The sequence below is a fragment of the Lycorma delicatula genome, chromosome 6 (genome assembly GCF_047948215.1).
Source record: "Lycorma delicatula isolate Av1 chromosome 6, ASM4794821v1, whole genome shotgun sequence".
NCBI lineage: Eukaryota > Metazoa > Arthropoda > Insecta > Hemiptera > Fulgoridae > Lycorma > Lycorma delicatula.
Genome location: NC_134460.1, coordinates 115,687,793 through 115,714,557, shown reverse-complemented (window position 1 = coordinate 115,714,557; position 26,765 = coordinate 115,687,793).

Here is a 26,765-nt window from a genome sequence, read left to right as displayed (position 1 = left end):
TATTTTTATAAAATTACAAATTTTTCAAATATAAAATAGAGAGAAAAATTTAATGTAATGTTATATTCGAAAAAAATATTCATTGTACAAATTATTTTTTAAAAGGTAGTTAATTTTTGAAAGATCATTTCAGTATTTGGAAAAATTAATTAAAATAATAACATAAACAATGGAATTTTTTAATGATAAAATATGCTCAAATATGTTAATTCTTAAAAGAAATATATGAAACCTCATTAATATAAGTTAGCCTACAATACAACTAATTTTATCGTAGGCTTCTTAAAAAATTTATTTTGCCTTTAACACACACTGGATCACAAACCTAAGCTCACTCACACCCAAAAGAAATTGGATAACTCTGTTTTATACAGTTATCTACATTACCAACAAGTTTTCAATAACTAAAAGCGAGGAAACTTTATTTGAGAAAAAACAGAACTTTTAACATCAGTTTTACAATCTGAACTTTATACTGAACTCTTGGAGTGACCACTTGAAATAAATTCAGTTGAGTTCAATCGTTTCAAAAGTTTAACGTACTTCTATTATGGACAAAGATGGGTTTCAATATAATTTAAAAAAACTTTTTTTTTTCTTCAAAAATCTTCTACCTGATTAAACTCAGATATATTTTTGTGTTAAGAAAAAAGATTAATTACATCAAAGTTAGTTTTATATTGATATAATTATGTTTTTAAATAGATAAAATTTACACATACTGTATTATTGAATTTATCAGGTTTATTTTATTTGATCAAGTTTGGTTAGGACATATAAAGTAAAATAAATAATACAGTAGCGTTGAAAATTATACGTTGGAGGATTCTTCAATTTTTATAGTTTTTTAAATGAGGTTGGCCTAAAACAAAAAAGAAAAAAAATTTATTGTTGTTTTTAGATTTTAAGAACTTCAGCATAAAATATCGTTTGCTTAAATTTCGTTTCAGTTTAATCAATATTCTGTATCTTCTAGATAAAATTAATTTAGTTTTAAAATAAGGTTTGGGAGGTGTAAGAGAGAGAAGATTTATTTTTAGATTTATTAATATGCAAGGAAATGATAGGCATCAATTCATAGTTATTTATTACCATTTATTAACTGGGTAATTATTTTCTACGAAGTAAAAGGATTGATTACGTCTTCTACTATAAAAATTGGTCATTTTGAAGAATAGAATTAGTCTTGTTTTGTTATTAGTGAATAAGTGAGATAAAAGACGGGTTAGAAATAGGTTTAAAAAAAAACATCCTTAAAACAATGGGCTTCATTACATTATCATTACTATTGAATTAAAGAATATTTTTATTTTTCTTACGCTATATGTTAATTTTTATTCATATTATTACGTAAAAAAATTAGAATAGTGTTTTAATTATTTTTTTTATATTTAACTAACAAGTACACCAGAACTAATCAATCATTTTGAACTAACTGACCTATAAAGTTACTTTTACGCTTTAAAAAAAATTAATTTGGAATTTTAATCTAAAATAATGAGTAAAATAAGTGTATTAATAAAGGGGATAATTAGTTGTAATACTTATGTTATTCAACGTTTAAACCTAATAAATGCGGTAGCTACAACGTGCTATGTTTTGTTTAATTTTTCTGCTGGCGACATCAAAGGTTATTTTTTTTTTTCTGCAAGCAAGTTAACTTCATCTATTTTTTAATATATCTGTACAGATTGTGTTTATTATAGATATCTTTTTAATCTTCATAGGTTAAAAATATAATGTATACGATTTTATACGTGTATCAGAAGTTTAAAAATACCCGAGTTAATTATTATTGTTAAATTGTTTCTTTGTTGGATTATTAATCAACTAGCCTTAGCCGCAAGTTCCATAAATGGTCTTCGAAGGTTTTTAATGATTTTTAAAAATGTGTGAGAAAAAATGTCCGAGGTTATAATAATAAAAAATTAAAGTAAACTGCAACATGATACTTTTCATATGTTATATATGACACTTTCTTCATATTTTATTATTACAATATACAACACCAAAAACTTTTAACAAATACTAAACAACTGTTATGAAAATTTTTAATATTTGGCCAATTACATAGCACCAATTACATGTTGAAAAAATTTGATGTGGACACCACATGACTTTCCTTGTACGCCTATTAAATTATGTATAATTTTTTTTTACATAAGAGGTTAATAATTATTAATAAATCAATATATGTAAATTAAAAAAAAAGAAGGAAATGAGGTCTGATTCGAACCGATGTACCATCCTCTTGTACGATCCAAATATTTTATTAATTAAAATTTTATTTGACTATAACTCTGGAACCAATGAAAATAAGTAACACTTATGATATATCGTTGAAAAGCTCTCAACTTATCGACACCAGCCCTTAAGCTGATCCAAAATCAATTTTTTTTCGATTTTGGGCTTTTTTGGACACTTTTGATCCAGTCGATTGCAATCAAAAAGGAAGGTGCACAACTAGATTACAACAGTCCTAAATCCAAAATTTCAGCATTCTACGACTAATCATTTTTTTGGGTTATATACGTACGTACGTACAGATGTCAAGACGATACTAGTTAAATTGGATTGAGGGATTGTCAAAATGGATATTTCCATTGAAATCTGAAAACCGAAATTTTTCGTGATCACAATAGTTCCTTTACTTTTTACAAGGTAGTAAAAATGATAGTTGAACAAGAACAAATCAATACATGGTATGGGATTTTATTTAATTAAAAATATATAATAATAATAATATAAAATTTGTTTTTTTTTTTCATCTGAACGCTTACAACCTCACCGTTTTTTATACAAACAGAGAGATCTTACTGTCTTTGTTTAATTATGATGTGACTTTTTGTCAAAGTGATTGTAGTTATCTATCAAGGATTATTAAATTAATTCTTTAATATAATTAGTGAATGGAAAATATAAAATTATGCTGTATATTAGATTTTAATTAGAATTTGTTGTTTCAATAATTTTATTTATGTATCTGGAAAAAAATAAAAAAAATTACAAAATTAATTGACAAACATTTGTTCTATTAGGATCAGTCTAATTTGAATTCCAAAAAAATATTAAATAATAAATAGTATTGAATTTATTAACAATTAATTACAATAAAGAAATATACTCGTATATATAATTAATTATTTCCTTATCATTGTTATTTTTATCATGAAATTAGCTTTCAAGTTTTCAAAATTTTTCATGAAACTGAGGACTGAATAATATATTTTTTTCAGTTTATACTATATTGTATTAGGTAATGTATAAATACGTACAGTTTATACATATTTCTTTGAATTTATACGTTCTTAGTAATGGACATGAAAATTATACAAAATAATTCGATAAGGCAAATTTAACCTCAGAATACTTTTCGGAAGTTTGGCTAATGGTTAATTTGGTAAAAAATATTACATTTTTAATAAAATTTTTGTGGAATCGTATAAGCTTAACAGAATTCATCTTTAAAATTTTCATCAGTTCGTACTTCGAATATTATTTTTTGTTTACTTTTCAACCTTTGAAAATTCAATGAAGAACTTTCTCCGGCCTCCACCTACGTTTCCTCCTTGAAGGTTTTGTAGGCTCAGAGTGACGAAGAAAAGGTTAACCGATTTGCTGCTTATCTAGGTAAAGTATTTCAACCGCTTGAAGTATAGGATATTGGAGAGGGTAAAATACTTGAGTTCTTAGACACCACTTCCTTCATGTCTTCCAGTTAGGCTTTCTTCCGCGAAAGAGGTACTACGAATAATCACAGGGAAATGCGAAAAAGGCCCCAGAGTTTGACCTTGTCAAAAATTAGAGTTGATCTTGCTTCTTTCCAAAGCCTTCCGGTACGTAACGCTTTAATTTCAATTTAATGGTATACTACCAGTGATGTACTTTCCAATAGAATGAATGCCTCGAAAATGGTTTCATAACCATTTAGGAGGCAAGCCTGTGAATGACGAATTATTGTATAGGCCAATAAATTTTACTGGTATTTAAAAGACTGTTTCTTCGGATGCTATGGCCTATTCTAGAGGAAAGTCGTGACATTCACGATCATCAGTTTGGCTTTCGTTGCAACCACTCCACTTTTGAACAGACGCATAGACTTATTATCATAAGCAATTGTCCAAAAGGGAAGAAGTACTGTTCGGCTTGCACCTCTGGGTGTCTAGCAGGCCTTTTGAGAAGGTATGCCTGCCTGACCTTACAAGTACAAAAAGTATCTCGCTAAGCCGTGTTACCTAGTTCTGCGTAGCACTTTACGTAGGAAAATCGTCCGTCCAGGTAAAGGGCACGAGCTGCCTATGTTCTTCAACAGTAAATCAGGCGTACCTCAAGGTTCAGTTATGGGACCTGTACTGTCTTCTCTGCGACCTTTCGACTGCGGTTCACATCACAATTGCTCTTTTGCTGACGGCAGGGTTATTCCCTACTGTGGCCTTAGATATTCTGCAATATGAATTGGATCAAGTGAACAGATGGCTGAGAAAATGGAGGGTAATGGAGGAGTCAACCAAGCGAAGTCCAGTCACGAGATGTTCGCCATGAGGAGACTGTCCGCGAGTCAACCTGAATGGCGTTTTGATCTCATATACAAACACATAAAGTGTGTGGGCCTTGATATTTTCAATATGATTCACAATGAGTTTTAATGATGGTTTTTTTTTAATGAAGGTTGTGTTAATCCATTCTTTAGTATTTTAGAACTAACGTCTTCTTTTTTTTCCCCTGCCTCCTGGAACCAGACCTCCAATTAAGCATGAAAACGGTTCCGGGAAGTGCCTTTTCCTCTAGTCGCCAGACTAGGGAAACGCCAGGCCCGGCTAAACGTACTCTATTTACGAAAAACTTAATAAGGTAAAGTGATTTTTAATTTTTTCGTTCCAAAAATTAGTAATTAAAAAATTGTTTTTGTTCTGATAATATTGTTGTTTATTTTTGTATTATCAAATTTGTTAGTATATTTATAATTATACTTATATAAATTTATATGTTAATATTTTAATCCTTTGTTTATTTTTAAGCTTTTATTTAGATTAAAATGTAATTTAAAGTAACACAGGAAAAATGCTCTCAAGCTCTTAAAGTAGTTTGTAGTAACTCTCCCATTACCTTTTTAACACTCTTAAGAACCTTATATTAACAGCCTGAATCTTAATTACTTACTTATACACACACACACACACACACACGAGCACGCGCACACACACACATATATATATATATATATATATATATATTTAATTACTCACATATATTTTAATGAAATTACAAACTCACATTCATGAAACAAATTTTTACTTTTGATCAGAATTACCAAAAACAGCGATGTAAATACATGTTAAGTATTAAAAAAATAAATAAATTACTTTAATAAGACTTTTATGCTGCGTAGAAACAATGCTGAGACTTTTTCCGATCTCCGTGACGGAGCTACAAAATTCAATTTCCATAATCTCATGTAAGAGATTAAGTTGATAAATCTTTATACTGAAATAATAGATCTATTTTTTTGGAATTTTTATCTTTTTTAAAGATTTTACAAAAAGATTGGAATTCAAAAATACGGTATAATTTTTATTCATTACAAAATATATGTTTAACTTTCTCCAGATAAAATTTTTTTATATATTTTTGTTCATAAAAATAATTAATTAAAGCTATTGACTTCATGTAATTAATTGGTCACATTGGATCACTTGATGTTCACTTTTTCTTTGAAGGTTGTACAGTTTTGGTTCTAGCGATCCGCCGAGTACTTTTTCATCCGTTTCGATATAATCTTGCCAATTCATCTGTAATCCTCGTAGTCATAGGATTTCTGCCGTAGATTTGTGAGTTTTAAGGCCGATGTTAGATTTATCTTTGTTTTCGGCATCTGTGATTTTGATTACGATTTATTTGAGAACCTGCTGAATTTCTTGGATCCATTTTCCTCCTGCTTTATTTTCAAAATTTCTCATGACCAGTTGTTTAAAATACCTTTTTTCTGGTAGTTACAGGATGTAAAAAAGGTATGATGAGATTCTATTCTTCTTCATTTTGTTGGTTATTGTATTTATTTCTTGATAGATGGCCAAGTATATTTTACTTGTTCAAATTAAAAAAAAAAAAAAATCTTTAAATTACTTAGAGTTGACTTTGATGTATTAATTGAAATATTATCAATATTCGAATTATTTAATACAAACGTTTAGCGTTTAGATTACTTTTGTGATATTATATATATATATATATACACGTTAGTATTATTATAAAAATATTGTTATTAGTACACGTGCGCGCGCGTGCACACACACATATATATATATATATATATATATATATCTTCTAATTTTAAATTAAAAATGTGTAATATGCACGTGAAGACGGAAAATGTATCCGATTTTTCATTTTATCAGTGCATAACGTCATTCTGGAAGTCTTCTGTTTTTTTATATGACATTGAACAATAGCTTTAATGAAGTGGTCTAACTTGTACAGTAATTTATATTAAAATTTGCAAATAACTATGCTCAATTAATTAATTTACAACCTTATTTATTTAATTCTGGAAATAAAGTTGTTCTCTAAGCCATACAACAACGTTTCAAGATCCACCATTTTTACTTTAATTTTAAATAAATGATTAAACCATTTTGTTATAGATTTATGTGTATTTTAGAGTACATTATTTAAAGAATACAGTGAGCAAGAAATATTTCACTGGTATTAGTATAGTAAAGTTCTTTTATTTATGTTCTGACTAATCACGAAGTTTTTTTGGCTTTACGTAAAAAATTGTACTTCTTTCTAAGTGTGCCGAGAAGGTAAAAATTAACATTTTTTTGCTTTCAACCAAATGATATGTTTTGGAGTTCTGAAGAAAGGTAATTTTATAATAGATAAATTTAATTATTAGGTCCAAATACAAATTTAACTAAGCTAATAATCTGATCCGTATTAAAATAGGGAAAACTTTTTTCTATAATAAAATTTAATAATTGGTTCTTTACATTTTCTGAACAGATAATATATTAAAGTGTATTCTTTTTTTTTTCTTTTACAACGTAATTTGCTTTCATATCAGATCGTTCTCATCCATATTTATTTATATCTTACATTACGTTAGGATAAGAGTGCATTTATTGCAATTCTACATTACCAAACTACATAAATTTTCCTTATTGTTTGCCAAAAGGATACATTATTAGTTTAATACAGGAAGGTAGTAAAATTTGATGGTCTGATGGTACTATGTGATAATATGATGGGGTTCTTACTGAAGATAAAGCATAAAATATTTGAAATGTAGCAATAAAAACATCACAAAAAGTGCCACTGAATGTAAAGTATAAAATCTAGTAAAATAATCTATAATCTATAAAGATAAAAACTTGTTAGTGCTCATAAATATTTATTTTAAGTAAAATAATTTAAAAATTAGAAAAACCACCTTGATGTAGTTCGAGTTAAATTGATTTAGTCGTGTAAAATAAAAGATTATATAATATTAAAAAATATGACAAATATTATTTTGTTAGTAATTTATATAAAATTTAACAAATGGAGCAGGGATGGGTAACCACTTTAGTTTCTCTGCTAATTTTTTCATAAGTAATCAAGAAAATGAAAATAAATTCCAGTATCCTTCTAAGTTAAAAGTACTTATGTGATGTATTTAGTGTTAATTTTCATTGTCATCGTATCGAAAAGTAATTTTTTTTCACTTAAAAAAAATCATGAAATTTATGTATGATATTTAAATTAATTAGTCGTTGCCATATTTTACAATTAATTCGTGAGGATTATAATCTCAGTCATTTTACTTCATGTTTTGCACACAGATCACCCAGAAATCTTATCATCCCAACAAATCGTAAGATTAATTTTTAATAGGATTGTCTTCAGAATAATCGGGGTCCCAATGGTCTGGAAGTTTATCATAGAGAATTGAAATTTATCGAACATATAACTGAGCTCACTAATTTTCTTAAGCTAATTATCAGGATAGATAAAAATAATTAAGAAAAATTTAGAAAAGAGAGCAAAACTATATTACTTTGTAGTACGGATGAGAAGTTCGGTTTAATAAAGCATGAAAATTCCACTTTACCCTCTACATACCAGCTACGTAAATGTTTTAAAAATTATATTTTTATCGTTATGTCCACAAAACTATCCTCTGTCGTAGGAAACGCAAAGGATAATATTAGTTCTGTCGAAAGAACGCACGGGCATCTAGAAATTATTTTGGTAGGAGAATAATTGCAATTTAGGATGTTATGGGTAAACTAAAAATTAAAATAGAAAAAAGAAGACTCGTTATAAGTAAATCAAAACGGAAATTTGGGTGTGGTTCACCATTACCACATGTACTCATGAACATTTTCAGTAATAAAAACATTCAGCAGTTTTATAATTTCAATTTTGTTTAAAGCAGGAAATATAACCATGGTGATTGAAAGTTCACGGTATCCTTAAAATGTTATCTTATCTAATCTCTAATAAAGAAAGTCTATAAGTCGCGGATTGATTACAATGCCATCTGGCAAACCCAAGTGGAAAATCGAAGTGGTTTATACTGGTTTTAAGCTAATTATTTGTTTTTTACTTGGTTTGTCATAAATGTTACTGTTAACAGATTGTTGTTTATATATGCAAATACTTTTTTTTACACATTTTAACGTTGATAGAGTTACTTTCCCGGTGAATATAGCTAGAATAGCAGAGGAAAGTATGTTGGTATACCAAAACTGAGGTATCAAATTTTTGTAAATCTTTACATTTTAGGATCGAATTAGATCATCAAGGCCAAAAAAAGTATGTGCCTACGTGCATACGTATGTGTTGCACGGGTTTTGGGCTTACATCTTAGTACTGACCAAACCAATTTTCTTTAAATTTGGCTCAAATATTTTTATTTATTGGAGATTAATCATATTATTTTTTTTCAAAATTTGTTAAATATTTTTTTGAAAGTTTATCCTTCATAAACAGAGTTATAATGAGATAACTACAACTTTTTTAAATTATAGATACCGGCTGTAAAATGCAGATCTTTTTAAAGGTTTTCTTTATTTTATTTTACCCTATGTTGAAGGGGTAGTAGATTTAGAGAAAACTTTACTTAATCAAATGTTAAACTTAACCTATATATGAATATTTTTAGAAAACGTTTTCGTAAAATTTATCCCATTCTCTAAAATATAAAATATATTTCTGTTTTTTTATTTTATGGCTTTAATTTTTGTTATTAAATTTTTTGTTGTATTTTTCGCCATCACTTAAAGGTTCATTATATCTTTAACATTTAAAACAACTATCCTTTAAATTATTATTATAATTTTTTTTGTAAGGGATCACTTCTTTATTATAAATTCTTCATAAATTGTCCTCCCAGAGTACAAAATCCCCTAAAATCAAACACTTTTTATTAAAATTTGGGAATTTTGACGCTTAAATATATATTATTTTATTAACAATGACTGACCGACGTAGCCGAAAAAGTCAGGCAATACTATGCCATCGTTTTTTTGTTTTTTTTTTTTTTTGTGTATTTCGTACATAATGATTATAAATTCTTTATTAATCATACATGTTTAATTTATATTTATTAGAATTTTTATTCTTTTATTTATTACGAATTCAAGAATACTGCTGAATCAAAATGAAAATCTACTATTGGTTTTTTTTTAATTTTTGTCAACGGTTTTCTATGATTTTATGTAACTGTGATTGATTTAGGTATTGACGCATAACATTAGATATTACTAATAGTAGTATTAGTTTATAAATATTGCAATGTATATTAAATAATCAATTTTAAAGTGAAATTTTTTAAAAATCTTGAAAATAATATATTTTTTAAACTTTTTATGTCTGTCTGTGTGACAATGTAAACAAGCTTTAGTAGTACAAATAATTTATATTTTATATATTCTGAAGCATATGTAGGACATAAATTATTGATCTTACGAGTAAACATGTTTAAATTGCATCTCATTTTGTTTCAGAGCATAACATTTACAGCTGTTCCATTGGCTACTCGAAATTACATTCTGCTTGATGCGCTGTAAAATTTACCGAAGCGTAGCTTGTGACCGAACGTATTTGTGATAATAGTCATTTGTTCGAGACTGAGGAGGTCAACCCGTTATAGTTCAAAAACTTAAAGGATGACTTGGGATATTTCGTTTGTCGGTGCATATTGATAAGAGAGGATTTTGGTATGTAGATTTGTATTGATTTATTCAAAATATTTTCTTTATATTAATATTGTATTCTTTATTTTAGTTTTATACATCTTTACCTATACATTATATATATATATATATACGTATGTATGTTTTGTTTGTGTTAGGTGGACTGTGAATAAAACAAATACTGATTCGAATTAACAATTGTATATTAACATGTTCATCATTTAATTTAATTTGTATTACATTGATGAAAAATATATATAATTTAATGTACGTAGTCTATTATAACATTTATAAATTTTAACTGAACACTATGAGTGTTCAAATGATAGATCGAGACTAGGCTAGACGAGATGGGCAGATTGTACTGGTGAGCCGGCTTATATCCCAACCCCCGTACGGGAAGACGCCCACCTTGTGACAATTCCGGTCGTCCGGTCACCACACACCCTCGTTCCTTGCCATGATGGGCTTTAACGGGAGTCGTCTTATAGACCATCAACTGATTACACCTCATAGTAATAAGTCAGGCCTCCGTTAGGTTGCCACCGATGTAAATGCCTCGGTAGACATTTACATCGGTTTTCTTTTTTAACTCAGCTTTTGCCTTCGCTGCAGGCCTCAAACGGACATCTTGAATATCCTGCATCATTGCCCTCTAAACTAGCTAACCGAGTTCGCTCAAGCACGAACCCCGCGCCTAGTTCTACATTTTACCGAGCCAATTTGTAAATGTCGCTTTGATCGAGGCAATAGAAAAAACAACATACTACTAGCTATGTTGCTCGCAACAACGAAGTTACTTCTAGCTCCCGTAGTGAACTCATTTTACTTCATACCCTAGACTTAGGTCAAATTACAGACTCCGGTCTGGTTCACTAGGAAGAGGCGGACAGACCTCCTACTCCCACTGAGCTCCATCGCAGAGTCCCGCGTGACATTTACTTTCTTTCAACCATCGTCGAGGTGCCGCTATACCTCACGACTGCATGGGATCCATGCTCTCGGAGCCGGTTTATGTAGTGTAGATGCAGCCGAATGAATCGCCAGGAGCAGTGTGCGGTACGGAACCGAGTAAACCGTTAGGAGCCGAGTGAATCGTCAGGAGCTGTGTCACAACATACTGCCTTCCATAATTTAACACATCTTACGATAATATAAGACTGAATCCAACCAGCTTGGCGACTAGGCCGTATCGTATGGTTGCTTGTTACGCAATAACAATTAATGAATAAAAAGCATATGTTTAATAAAATATAAACAAATTACGTTGAAAAAGAAAAAAAAATCTAATATTTAACATCACGTGGTGCCAGACAGCGGTGCTATCTGAACAATATATATATTTTACCTTTTAAGTATATTTCTGATATTTATTTATTGCAAATTAGTAGAAGTTATATATTTATAGTGTAATTTGGGAGTAAATACTTATTTAGTTTTTATTTAATATTGAAAAAATGTTTTGTCTGGTTATTTCAGGCATTTAAAATTAATATTTAAGAAGTGTAATTTGCTTGAAAAGAAATTGATTTTATTTTTAATATTTTTATAAGTAAAAATATGGCACATATATTGCTAAGAGATTTTTAATTTTGTTTAATTTTTGTTCAATAAAATCTAAAGTATAATTTTATTTATTTGTTGTTGAATTAGTTTTTAAAGAGTATTTGATGAATTTTAAAGTCCACAGTAGCTGATGGTATAATATAAAAAAGAGATTTCTTCCAACTTTCCTTTAGACAGTAAATTCATAATTACTGCTTTAATACAACTTGCTGATTTCCTTGTCGTTTTTATAAAAGATACAAAAGGTTTTGTTGCCTTTGTACAATATTTATAATATTGAGTGGATTTAATTAATTTCATCTTATTATTATTATTATTATTATTATTATTATTATTTTACGTAATTATTGTGATACGTTTCTTTATAATTATTAATTCGGATTGTAAATAATTAAAAAATTGATAAATTAAAGTGATATTATGCTTTTTTCACTTAAAATACTTGAAAAAATCACTTTCATTTACATAATTTCTCTTTTTTAGATAATTAAAACCGTATAAAAGTCCTTTTTTGTAACGACCAAGTTAATTTAATACCCTCTGTATTGGAAAACACATTAGAAATTTCATAGCGCTTTTAAATTATAATAAAGCTAAAAAAGAAGGTATTACCGATCAGCTTTAAAATATTAATACATCGTATAACCTAACCGTAATTCTTTTCTATTCGTTAGTTTCAATAAATCTCTAGGAAATTTGTTTTCAACATTTATTTTCTCTATATAAATTAGTTCACAGTGACGATAAAATGTACAGTTTTATTGAATGAAAAGGGCGAAACAATATGAGAAGGGAATCTGTTTCAAGTATAATTTAAAACATTAAACTTATACTACTGAATTTTTTTATTATAATTAATATATATATTTCAATAAAATTAAATTGCACGTTATTTAATACACCTTTAGCAATTTTTAAAGTAATTTTGTTTTATTAAATTATTTTTCCAGTATTATAGAAATTATAAACGAAACAATGATTTTTGTTTGCAAAAATTCTTTCAATTCAGTGTGAAAATCTTTTCCATTTCTTTCATCTTCAAGCTGTATCATCCTATTATAAATAAGAATAAATAGTAAAAACGCTGAAGAAATATATAAATCCAAGGGTAGAAGTGATTTAAATAAAAGAATGAAAATTCCTGTCCAATAATGTGCACTGAAGAAAACTGTCGTTTCAATGATATCCACCCACCCCAGCACGAGCGGAAAGACATCTTCGTTGTACATTGCTCATCTCCGAGCAGGTGACACAATTTCTTCTTTACGAAGATATATAAAAAGTCTAATCGATAATAAGAGACAGTATTAACGGGTAAAAAATATGCAATGCTAAAGTTGTGTTTGTCTATATATCACTGATTGGTGGGGACGACTTATCCTTCTTCCTTCGTAGACTTCTCTCACGACGAATGTTTGCCTCACTTTAGTAAAAGGCGAAAGATTTACACGAGATGAATAGAGACCAGAGTTGTTGTTTTTTTTTTTTTTTTTTAAAAAAAAAGAAGAATGTTTGCCTCACTGCTGCGCGAATCGTTAAAGTAAATGGGTTCTTATCGATTGTATTATTCAACGTTCTTCTAACAAAAGAATTTATATATCCTACTATCTACGTGGAGTAGTACTTGAGTCTATTTCGAATAGAATAACTGTATCAAAAATATGGATTTAAGTAACGTTAAAACTTAAGTTTACTAAACTTAAATTTCGGATGTATATACAACTTAAATCTTCGACAAAATTATAAATTACTAATTAATCAATGAAATAAAATAAAAATTCGGTGGATAAAAAGATTAGCATTTTATCTATCTACTTTTTACCACCAAAAATGTAGTCATTATTTGATCACAATTAAATATTTTTCACAAAGATTTTTTTGGTAAAAATTATCAATATACAACGTAAAATTCCATTGACGTATTTTATGAATGTGGCCCATGTGAAGCATTTGAGGTTCAGAAAGCATCAGTTAGGGTTGATTTTTCTGAGAGTAATAATCTTCAAAATGTTATCAGTTCCTTCTAATGAAAAAAGTGAAGGTATTACTTGCAGGAATAAATTTTCATTTCGGTGGGTTTCACATATGGTATGCAGTAGTATACTTGTGCTTGGTAAAGTTAACAAGAATTCAATTTTTCTAGTAAATCTAGCATTGATTAATTGTTATTCTTGAGCATGAATATGTTATTTTTTGATGAGTACTGTGAATCTTGTTTTTTTTCAAAGAGTGTAGTTTCCTAATTAAAATTAATAAAACTCGTAAAATCATCCACTTAGAATAAATTCTAAGCATAGTCTATAGTAAAAGATTTAAATATATAAATAATCTTTCATTTAATTTTATTTTTTAAAAAAATCAAATTTTAAATTTTAAAAATGAAAGTGGTTATTCGATCCGTTTAATTTATCTAACGTTACTAATTATAGAAAAAAAGTGTAATTATGAATACCTTTTGTTTTATTTAAGTATTTTTGAACAAAAAACGTTGTAATTGATCTTTTTTTTTTTTTGTCTTCAGTCATTTGACTGGTTTGATGCAGCTCTCCAAGATTCCCTATCTAGTGCTAGTCGTTTCATTTCAGTAATTGATCTAAACAACTTAAATAATTATTTATTGGCATCTTCTTTAACTGGTTACTGGGAAGGAGTTCCGTGTTGTTAAAGAACAGACTATTGTTGTATAAGGCGTTTTTAAAGCCAATATGGGTTTACGGGATACAACTTTAGGGTGCGGCAAGCAATAGCAATATCGACATTATCCAAATGTTCCAGAACATTTGAAGAAGCAGTTTAATTATAGATTAATTATAGAAAAAATTACAGCAGAAGTGCTGAGGAATATATCGGAGGCTTCATGGTTGGAAAGAAAAGAAGATCCACACCTGCCTAGAACTGCCGTCTGTCGTGAAGAAATTCACCTGTTAAGCTTAAAGTGTTTACTTAAGCTTTACATGCAAGAAAATCATCTGGCGGTTAGCCTATTGAATAAGAAGAAGATGAATAAGACTGTTGTGCGAAAACAAAGTGCAATATTGCACTTTGTTTTATTAACAATATAACTTGTGTTGACCATTTGTCATTTTTTCACTGTTTCATTACTTGTTGATTTATGCGTACGTTGTTACGGGCTTTGTGTGCATTGTTAGGTTTTTTTTATTAGTTGTGATTTTAATTGTACTACGCTTTGCTGATAGTTTTATTTTATTGGCATGGGAGGCACTATACGTCCCATGTCAATAAAAGGACGTAAAAGAGAGGTATCCAGTGCGATACCTCTCTTTCACGTCATTGTTGTTTTATACAATTTATTTATAGTTTCGTTATTTGGAAAATAAAACAGTGTAACAAAAAAAGATCTTGAAAACGGTTAAATCTCTTAACGACATGCGGCAATAACCGTGTAATCAACATTACAGCTGTATATAATAGGATAATAAAATAATACAAAAATAATATTAGATCTCAAACAACTGATAAGAAAAAAGCAATCAGATATAAAACACTCCTTTTTTTTAGTTTTCAGTATTTTAAATCATTTAATTAATGAGGTAATTGTGATGAATAATCTTTACACAAATAAACGTTGATATTATTCATTGAGTTGTAGAAGATTAAGATAATAGAATATATTATTTATTTTAATTTTAAATCTAAACGTTTTAAAACACCAGCTTGGAGATATAAAGCTTTCATAGCCTCTAAGACAACATAGTGTTTATAATTATATCCTGTTATTTTTATTAAAATTCATTATGTAATTTTGGTCGCCGTATAAAAATAAAACTTATTAAAAAAACGAAACAGACTTGACAGTTAAAGAACTTAAAAAAAAAAAATTAAAAAAAATCATGATTTTGTAGCATTTATTTCGTAATTTAATTATAAATCATGAATGTTTTATTGTAATTGTAATAATGATGTAACAAATATCTTACCACTGCTGAGACAAGTGTGATATGAATATCTTAAAAAGCAGAATTTTGAAATAACATTCTAGATAATATAATTAACACTCACTAAGATAAAATAATGTTACATCGCCTACTCAAGGCCTTTTTAAAAAAAGTAAAACGGCTTAAAGAAATAAGTGGTTTATAGTTGAAATTATAGCGTGTCTAATAGGACAATTATATAAAAGTAGGCATGGAGTTGAGTGTTCTAAAAGATAAGAAAATGGTTAATGGTAATATAAAAATATAGTGTGGGGGAGAAATAACAAGAAATTCTTTTATGGAAAAGAAATAACTCGATTTTAGTGATACATTGAAGTTAAACACGGACAGAATATTAAAATACTTTCCAGCTGCCTGTAGAAAAATATTTCTTACTTCTTTTTTTTTAAACATAATTCTCTTACTTATAAAACGCTGAGTTTTGAAGATTTTTTTTTTAGAAATGAAGTAATTCAATTTTATTATTTTATAAATTTTAACACCGAATGTTAATCACAGGAAATACGTTTTATATAATTGAAGTTATTTGATCATAATCGTATGTTTATGAACTGTAATGAAAAGGGTTATAACTGAGAACAATAACTCATCGGAACTTAATTATATTATCTAAAAATGCATTGGTAGAGTGTACTGAAATAATTCATAATATTACCCAATATTATATAAAATTTTCTGTAAATAACATTCTAAAATTCAGGAAAAAGCTTTTACTAATTATTTTTTCAGAAATTCTAAAAATTAATTAGTTCTATATTGGTTATTTTTAATGATAATCATCATTAATATTTTTTTAATTTCTTACTTTACTGAACCCTTTCTGTTATCTATCTATAAATAAAATTTTAATTATTATCTATGTAAAAATCTTTTCGTAATTAAATGTTTATCAACACTTATCGATTTTTCGCTTGGACTAATTTATTATAAGGAAAAAATTATAATTTTTTTTTTGTATTTTGCTTTATTTACAATCAGTTCCTGAACAATGAGACTATAAGTAAATTGTACAGTATTAATAACGTGAAAGGGAGCCATCCAGTGATACCTTCCATGAAAATACAATAAAAGTCTAAATAAGTTACAGTTCAGTAAAAGGTATAACGAGTAAAAATATAACTAATAAGAGAACAATAAAATGAAATGATTAATAAAAAAGAACAAGCAGTTGAGTATAAAAACGTTTTCACAAGTCATACACGAGAAAAAAGAAGAAAAAATTAATATTGGTCACATATAGCAAAAATTTAATTAACAAAAATATACTATTTAACGTACAACAGCCTCTAGATCCAATACGTACAGTCTCTTTAGTCGTCTCACATTTTCGCTATTATCCAAAAGGTTAACAGTCAAACGGTTTTCGTGCGCGTTAAGCTAAGTAAGCGTTAAGCTAAGTACATATTTTGAACTTAGCCGGTGGATTTCTTCACGAATAGATGGCATTTCTAGGTAATCGTGGATCTCCTTGTTCATCGTAAACCTTAGCGCCTTTGAAATGTTCCTCGACACTTTGTTCTGGGACTTTTGGATGATATCGACATAGCTATTGCTTTCCATACCCTAAAGTAATATTCCATACGGCCGTATTGACTTTAAAAATGCCTTGTACAACAACAGTTTTTATTCAACGATAGCACGGACCATCTTCCTAATAACCATTTCAACTGTCTAAGCTTGATATTTAATTGTTTCCCCTTTCTCTCACATCATTTTTCCATGGTTGGCGGCGGTCCAAATGAAGTCTTAGTTATCGTAGGTTATAATTGTTATCATGATAATTCAAATGTAGTACGAAAAAGTAGTGCTACATGATTCCTACGTCAGTGGCAGAGGGATTTCTGTCTTTCATCTCGAAATTTTAGAGTTCAAATCCCGGTTAGAGTTTGACTTTTTATACTCTAAGACATTAATTATTCCTTATAAAAATAAAAAAAGAAATAGGAGAGTAGTACGTTGTAATTGGGCACCAGCCTATAAGTTCTAAAGGAAATAAGTAAAGAAGTTCGTAAATTTAAATTATAAATCCTTAATCACTGCTGGAATACCGACACTGATCATTGATCTCTTTAAATCTTTTTACATATATTAAATACTTCGTAATCAAAATCACTTTTGCAACTTATTTTTAAAAATGTTATTACAGTCTAATAAAAAAAAAAAGTTTTATGTAGAATCCTACCGATGATTCATGAAATAAAACCGATCTAAAGGAAAATTGTTATGCCATATTTTATTACAAAAAACAAGCAGTAATTTCAGTAAGTGAAACGATGTGTCTTTTTATCATCTAAACAATGGTGCAATAAAATTACAAAGTTTTTACTCTATAATAAAGCAAATTTTAATGATTGTATATGTGATTATAAAAAATATTTTTTTACAATAATGTATTTAAGTTACGGTTTTCCCACTGGATCTCTTTAACGCATTACACCCGTCTGGAATGGAATGGAATGCAAAGTTGGCAGAAGTTTATATATTCTCCCTACGAATCGCAGAACCTGGACAGAGTCCCTTGCTGCTGGATGATTCTATCGGGCGTGTTTTTAAGGTTTATTTTTAAATGACGGGTCTAATTTTACAAGTTTTGTCTTATTTAGTATTTTATGTTTTAGGGACGGATTTAATTGCATTCCAATCCGTTGTTAAACCAGCGTTATCGAACCCATTTTATGGGCCGACCGCGGAAGGCTAGGCTTATGCAACCTGTCCTCCCGACGTAATTCCCCTTCAGACCGTCCACTGAAGTCCTTTCGGTGCTAACGCATCATAGGCTAGCAGGAATACGCCACAACGGGGCACTAACTATCAGGAGGGAGCAATGCGACCCCTTCTCCGGAGGACTCGAAATTGCTGGTTTAATTTGATTTACATGTAAGTGTAGGTAAGGAGAGGTTAGGTAGAAGTTGTTCATCCACTTCTGTTATGGCTACCTTTCAGGACGCATCTCTGCTGGGCTCTGTTCCGAACTCCTGTCCGTGATGTTGGGACGAGTAGAGGGTCTTCCTTTTTCTTCATCTTCTTCTTCCTCTACTTCTTCCGATGACCTCTTCATTCTTCTTTGGCCTGCACTTTCCGAGAATATACCCGTCTACTTTCATCTACTTCGAGCATCCTACGGGTGTTAATGGTTATCCTAATATTTTTGGTGATTTTAATGAACTGAAAAGGTTCCCAGTTTCCTGATGTTAATACCTTTCTTAACTTTACTTGATATGAAAAAAAAAAAACATTTAAAATGCATCACGATTTAAAACAAAGTTGTGTTTTTATTTGTAGAATTTAATATTTTATAGTTATATCCGAACATGTAAAAGACGAATTCATGTTATTATGTTACTCTACTGAATAGACCTTTTATTAGTACATTTGTGTATTTAACGGGAAGTTAATTATTTATTTTTTTATTTTTATTTTTTTATTATACAATGAGGATATATCATTTATTTTTAGATAAGTTAGAATTATTCAGAATAATTCTAGGTGAATAATCGAATTCAATTCCATTGACGATTTTAGATTTAATGTTGACTATTTGCTGCATTACATATTTAAACAAATTACAAAAAAAAGACTTATTTAATTCAAATAAAATTTTTTTTTTTTTGAAAAAATACAAAAAAAAAATTATTTGTAATGCGTGTTTATGTACATATATGAATATGTAAAAATTTAATTTGAAAAAATACTTTTAGAAAAAGGTTACCTTTTAAAATCTTAGATTACATTTTTTAAAACGTTCCAATGCAAACTAAACAAGACGACTTCTCCAAAATTTATTACTTTTACATTTAAAGTATCTAGAATAATTTTATAGATAGGTTTTACCATAGATTAATGAAATCGCCCAGAATTTTAAGCGAGATTATTTGTCATCAAATGTAAGCACCAATCTGCTAAACAGAGATGAGAATGACTAGTTCATTAAAATTGTTGGTAGATGCTAAAACTAGAGATACTGATTAAACGAAGTAGTACGGAATCTAACAGTGTTTTGATGGATTGGTAAGTTGTCGGTAACGCTGCCGCTTCATTCACCTGTCACTGTATGAAATAATAGTAACAGTGGTTTTAAGCTGTAATATTTGGTATACGTATTCATCGATAAACGCTTCTCTTATTTTTCATCCTTTATAGTTTACATGGTATTATATTTAAATTATAGATGATTACGCATTTTCTGATCTATTTTTTGTTAATAATTTTTTGTGATTATGGAGTTTCTTCAGATTTTTTTGGGAAAAATAAAACTTTGCGATAAGTAAACGTTTTGAATTTAAATTTACAAAATTAAAATATAACTTAATTTTTAAATTTATTTTGCTGTAACAAAGAATTGTTTTATAAGGGATTCTTACCTAGATTATGTGTTACTCACTATCATTATCAAAACGACCATTTATAATATTCTTCTCAATATACTCAATAATCAACATAATAATAATAAATACACTAAAAAAAAAAAAAAAAAAATTAACTTCATTAGCCAAATAAATACGCAAATTCAACCAAAATATAATTCTTAATTTCAGCACGTCCGGTATACTACCAATAACAGGATTCTTTTTGACTAAAAAAACATTTTCTATAGCTGATGATAGTTTCTTTAACGTATTGCATATTCAGCGCCTTTGTATCATTCTTAACCCTTACTGCATATTCAGCGCCTGTACAGCGCCTGTAAACAAGGTATTTTTCTTTATTAACCTTTTCAGATCAGGAAGCCAGTAAAATGGCTCTGTGCGGTGACAGTTTTAAAACGCTGTTACAAAATCATTTTATATGGGATCTAAGTCGGTTATGTTTTTTTATATTCACAAAGAAATCAGTTTTATTATACAATTTGAACTATAGTTATACGAATTAAAATGTTTTATTTGGACAAGAAAGAATATGACCATTTTTTTCTCAGAAATGTGCTTGTGTGTGTGTGTGTGACTGGTGTATTATAATTGCTATGAGGGTTACGGATTTATTTATTATTTACAAAACTAGCTTATTATATTAGCAACAAAACGATGTATTGAAACACATAATAAGTTATGTTATACGGCACACACAAAAAAAAAAGGAATTTGTGGTCATAAATGTGTCACTTTTATTTGAGGCCTAATAAATCTTTTCTGACAAAAGATATCGGCATCAATGAAACACATACCGATTCGTAATGAATAACAGTATACAGTAAAAATAGTTTTTTGTCAATCCGAATAGCCTTTTAAGTGGAGGGGATTTTTATAAAACGTAGTTTTTACTGAATCTCTTTCTTTATACTAACATATGTACTTTATTGTGTGAGTGAGTACGAGTGAACTGCAGTAAGTAACTTACTATCGCAAACCGGCGTTCCGTTGGTAATATATTATTTCATTATTTTTTTCAAAATTACATCGGTTTTTTTTTTATTCAGTGCGATTTTTTTCACATATAGGGCGTTTTTTTAAATTTGTGATTTTTTTTATTTGCCGTAATTTTTTTTTTATCGAGACAATGAATGACGAACAGATTAGGTTTGCTCTTGACGAAGAACTTTCAGATTATGACGAAAATGACAGTGACGACCTTGAGGGCTTGAACGACATCAAAAATACTGAAATTAGGAGTAACGATTTTTCGGAACCGCATCTCCTGAATTTTAGTAGCGACGATGATGATCCAGGTCATTCGATTAGTGATACTGACACGGAACAGAAAATAAATGTAGCCGGTTCATTTCTACATCCACATGCTGAAGGAAACGGTAATATATTTCATGAAATCCATTATCGTTCTCCAGTGCAGTTGGATGTTGAAATGCAACCAGCTGTTGAATTTCCTCTCCAAGATGAGGAACTTGACACGGCGGAGTTACAAGAAAATCCAACTGACCGGGCCCAAAATGACGAAATAGTTACAGATGACGAAGGTTACGAGTTGGAAGGTCGTCTGCCGGTTCTTGGAAATCCCTGGTTAGTTTGTACTGATAGGTGTAAATATGACACACTAAACAGTTTGCCTTTTATGGGTCCGGAACCAGGTGCATTTGTAAAGAATCCCGACCTTTTGGCTAAATCCGCTCCTCATAAGAGAGGTCGGCCTAAGAAGCGTCGTAGGAATTTACACAATGTGCCTGAATATATTCCTGATCCCCGTATTCATGGGCAGACGCCGTTTGCCGTATCTATGTTGTTTTTTGGGGCTATCCTTGAAAAAGTAACATCACAAACTAATTTGTATTTTCAAAGCCGTAGACCTGATAGGCCATTACCTAAGGACAGAATTCAAGGTGACGTTAGTCTTGCCCAGATGAAACGTTTCTTTGCAATCATCCTGGAAATGGGTCATACTGTAAGACACACTTTACAAGAATACTGGTCAACTGACGAGGTTTCCCATTTCGCTTGGTTTGGGAATACATTACCGAGAACTGTCTTTCTTCATATTTTGAAGTATTTACACTTCACTAACCAGGATCCACCAATAGAATCAGAAATGCAAACTGGTAACTATGACCGTCTCTGGAGAGTACGCGAAATATTTTAAATTGCTCGTCAGAAATCTCGTGAACTCTGTAATCCACGACAACAAATTGTAGTTGATGAGGTTTTATGCGCCTACAAGGGTAGAGTCTTGTTTCGGCAGTATATACCTAGTAAACGAAAGCGCTTTGGGATAAAGGTTTACAGACTTTTCGATAATTCTGGGTACACATTCGATATGAATGTATATCTCGGGAGACAACGAGAGGAACAAAATGTAAACGAAAAAATTACTGAACGTACAGTTATCAATCTAATTGCAGGTTATGAAAATTGTGGATATCATTTGTATATGGAAAATTTTTTTTCATCCCTGCAATTATATCGACGACTGAAAGATGTGGGAATTCTAGCTTGTGGAACAGCTCGATCCAATCGTGCTGGAATGCCAGCTGAATTCACACGAAACAGACGTAAACAATTAGGTTTGACCAGACACCGGTTAGCCTGTCGTACGACACTGGATGGAATATCTTGTATTCTATTCAATGACAAGCGAATGGTAACACTTCTGTCTTCTATTCATGGGCCTGCTGAAGAGGGTAAATACAGTGTAACAATTCACGGTACAGAAAATGTCGTGAGACCTGTAATGATTGTAGATTACAATAATTATATGGGGGCTGTTGATCAATCTTATCTTCTGTCTTCAAGCTATTACTTACATAGGCGCATGACAAAATGGACGAAAAAACTTTTTTTCCACATTTTTGATATGCTCTTTTTCCACATTTTTGATATGCTCCTTGTCAATGCTTATACGGCTTACAATAAATAATAATAAATAATACGGCAATAAGATGGAGAAGAACCAATCCTTCTGATGGTTTCGAAATGAGGTTTTGAAAGGGCTTGTTTCATCATCTCCTACGAGATTTTCTGCACGAGGATCTTATGTAAGAAATCGTGAATTTTTACGTCTTGAAAGTTGTGAAGCAAGACATTTTCCTAAACGTGAGGGAACAAACAGTTTTAGACAATGCGTTGTGTGCTCGGCAAACGGCATTCGCGTAAGATCAGTCTGGAGGTGTGTGGCTTGTGAGGTACCACTCTGTATAGATGGATGCTTTCTCGTGTATCACACACGCCAAAATATCACCAACTAGGGGTAAGAGCTTTTTATTTATAAATTTATTACTTCATTTTATTTGTTTAGGTTATTTATTATTTTTCATCTATTTCATTCTTTTGTTTTTTTGGGGAATCTCCCATATTGCGATTTATATGTTGGTGTAAAAACTAGTGCGCGCTCGTAATTTCTTATTTTATATATTATATATATATAATATATATTACGATTTTATATACATAGTAACATAAAAAATAACTGTTGTTTGTACCGAATAGCTTGTAATTACTGGGGTAATTATTATGCGTTTCATGAACTCTATTGCCCCCCCCCCCCGTGGCGTGTAACAGCAATACTCTGTTGTAAAAAAAGTTTTTTTACGTAATAAATGCTCTAAGGAAGTCTTATAATTTTTAAAATAAATTTTACATTATATGTAACGCTAAGAAAAAATAAATAACTATAAAAATTTCTCGAAACTGATATGCTAATTAATCTGTAATTTATGACACGGGTTTTTCATCATATTTTGCCAAACTTTCAACCGATTTGCTTGAAAGTATTTTTTTTTTAATCAGCAAACTATGTTTCATAAACACAAAAAAAAAAAAAAAAAATTCGCTAATAAAAAACGCGGTAGAAATGCGCAAAAAAAATTCTGCAATTAAATTATTGTAATTTTTGTACGGTTTCAATTTTTTTGTTGTTACAGGCATAAAAAATATCCAATCGTAAGGTTTTTTTTTTTGTCAGAATCTGTTAAATCTCGTTAATATACTGTAATTTTTTGAAAATTTTTTCACAAGAGGGTAGCATAAGACTATGAAGAGAGGCAATCAGATACCAACTATTTTTGCGGAGCGCTAAGAAGCGCGGAGCATTGTGATGGGAAAAGGTTAAGTAAAATTTATTATTTTTAATCGTACAACAGGATAAGTAGAAAATGGTAGAAGATAAAGAAAGCCAACATCCGGGTGGGAATTGAAACTAGGACATTCTTTTTTATCATGTAGTATCTATAAAAACTGTCTGCAAATTTATTTTCACTACATCATCGTAAGGATAATATTTTTATTGTCAATGTTGTACGATATTAAACAAAAATAATTCAATTTCAAACATACTAACAATTTATGTATTCAGTAATTAAGTGGGAATGTATAACGTGTCGTCTGTACTATCATACAGCGTACATTTACATTCAGTAACTAAAGAGATAAATTTCGATAAACGGATATCTGTTTTGTGGGTTTAGTTTTTTAAATTAAATTTCATTAAATTTGATTTGGCAGTTAATCTAGCGCAGTGGATTTCGTTATTGAATTTTCTATAAAGTGGACAGTAGATACGCAATTGAAAATTATTTAACTTCTATTAATTGATAGGTATTTTGGTCGTATATCATGGATCTAGGTTTATATCATTAACATCCACCATATTGGATTTCTTTTAGGTTTTATTTTAGATATAATATTTTATACGGAATGATAAATAAATAATTTTTCCAGTTTAGATGGTAATTGCTACATGCAATTGTTTATCATATCTAAATTTCGTTGCTCAGTTTGATTATAATATTTGTTTTTTTTTTTTTTAAATTGAGTTGCCACATTGATTTTTATCGAAAAGACTCAATCGAGATAATGTTTTGTTATTGAGATTTTTTTAAAATTTTAATCTTATAATTTTAATTCTATTTCCATAAAGAAAAATTAAACTTACAAAAATCTTTTAGTACTTTAAAAGAACGCTAAGTTAAATTAATATTTTTATTAATAATTCAACGAACGATGAACACTTTAAAGTTTATTTTTATTGGATGAATCTTACCGTTTTTGAACAATCTATATATATAAAAATGAATGTTTGTCTGTCTGTATGTCTCTTAAGAGACATACAGACAGACAATGACAATGTACAACAGACAATGTATGTATGTCTCTTAAGAGACATACAGAAAGATTGTATGTCTCCTTCCTAAACCGTTTATCCGATTGCGATGAAACTTTGTTGAGTTGTTGTGCGCACGCTCGCGAAGGTTTCTGAATTAGTTTGGACCTGCTAGGTGGTGCTGGCGTCGAGATATTTCTAAAAATTGTATTTATGGTCCGATTTTCCTCATATTCAGAATACATGTTACTTACCTGGAAAGAATTACCTCTGCAAAAAATGGACCCGCTAGATGGCACTGGGGTTCAGATATTTAGAAAAACTATATTTATGGACCGATTTGGTTCATATTCAGAATATGAATATTAGTTACGTGAAAAGAAATATTTTTGTAAAAACTATACCCGCTAGGTGGCGCCGGTGTCGAGATATTTACGACACAAACAAATATACAAACAGACTTTTTATTTATATATATAAAAGGCAATGTTTGTATGTGTGTCCGCTAAAGACCAAAGGTGTACGCGGGGGCAAAAGGGAAAAAGGGAAAAATGGAAAACGGGGAAAAAGGAAAACGGGAAAGGGTAAAAAAAAACTGGGAGAGGGGTTACGGAGAAGGGTGAAAGGGAGAAGTTGAAAAGAGAAAAGAGGAAGGAGAATAAGAGAAAGGTAAAATTTGTGAAGTTCCGTAATTTTCAGTTTATTAATTTTTTTATCAAATTTTCAATTGTGCTCATTTAAACTCTCTCTCTCTCTCTCTCTCTCTCTATATATATATATATATATACTCAAATCTAGCAATAGCGAAGCATTGCCGGGTCTGCTAGTACATTATAAATAACACGCCTATGTAATTATATATTCTATTAAATCCTTTAATTTTATGCTTATCAATGAGTTTCAAACAATTCTTCGGTTTTGTATTAAGAACAAAATTCTGTGTATGCCCTACGGTTTTTATTTGTTTATAACATCACAAACTCAAGTGACTTGAATGATTTATCCTAAGAGTTTTATGCTTAATGAGGTAAATGAAAAAATTCATTTAGAATTATAGTATCAAAAATATATTGCCAATCAAACTGTGTTTCTTTAGCGGTAGAGAAACATTTTTCTTGTATTTACTACACTAACAAAATTTTTGGTTTCAAAATTTAATTACAATTTTTAATGTAATTTCCTTGGTATTGAGAAAGTTAAATAAAACCGCCATGATAACTAATCTTAATAAAAAATCTAAATTAATTTCTACGTAAATACGGATATTTTAAAATTCTCTTTAATTATTTAACAACAAGCTGTCCTGATACATTTTCTCTTTAGATAAATTTTTAATAAAAATACTGAAATATTTATAAACAAATTGATTTGACCAGGAATGCAATGTTTATTTTGTGTTTTACGTTGGATTTCAATATTTTTTTATGCAGATTAGAAGACTTCTCACTTTTCCTAAAAAAAAACTTTCCTTTACAACTGAAATATATACGTTAATTCTTTACAGATGGTTTCAAAGTTTATTTATGGTAAATAAATATTTGAAATTAAATTGAATTCACTTTGCCCTCAACTGTTTGAAATAAAT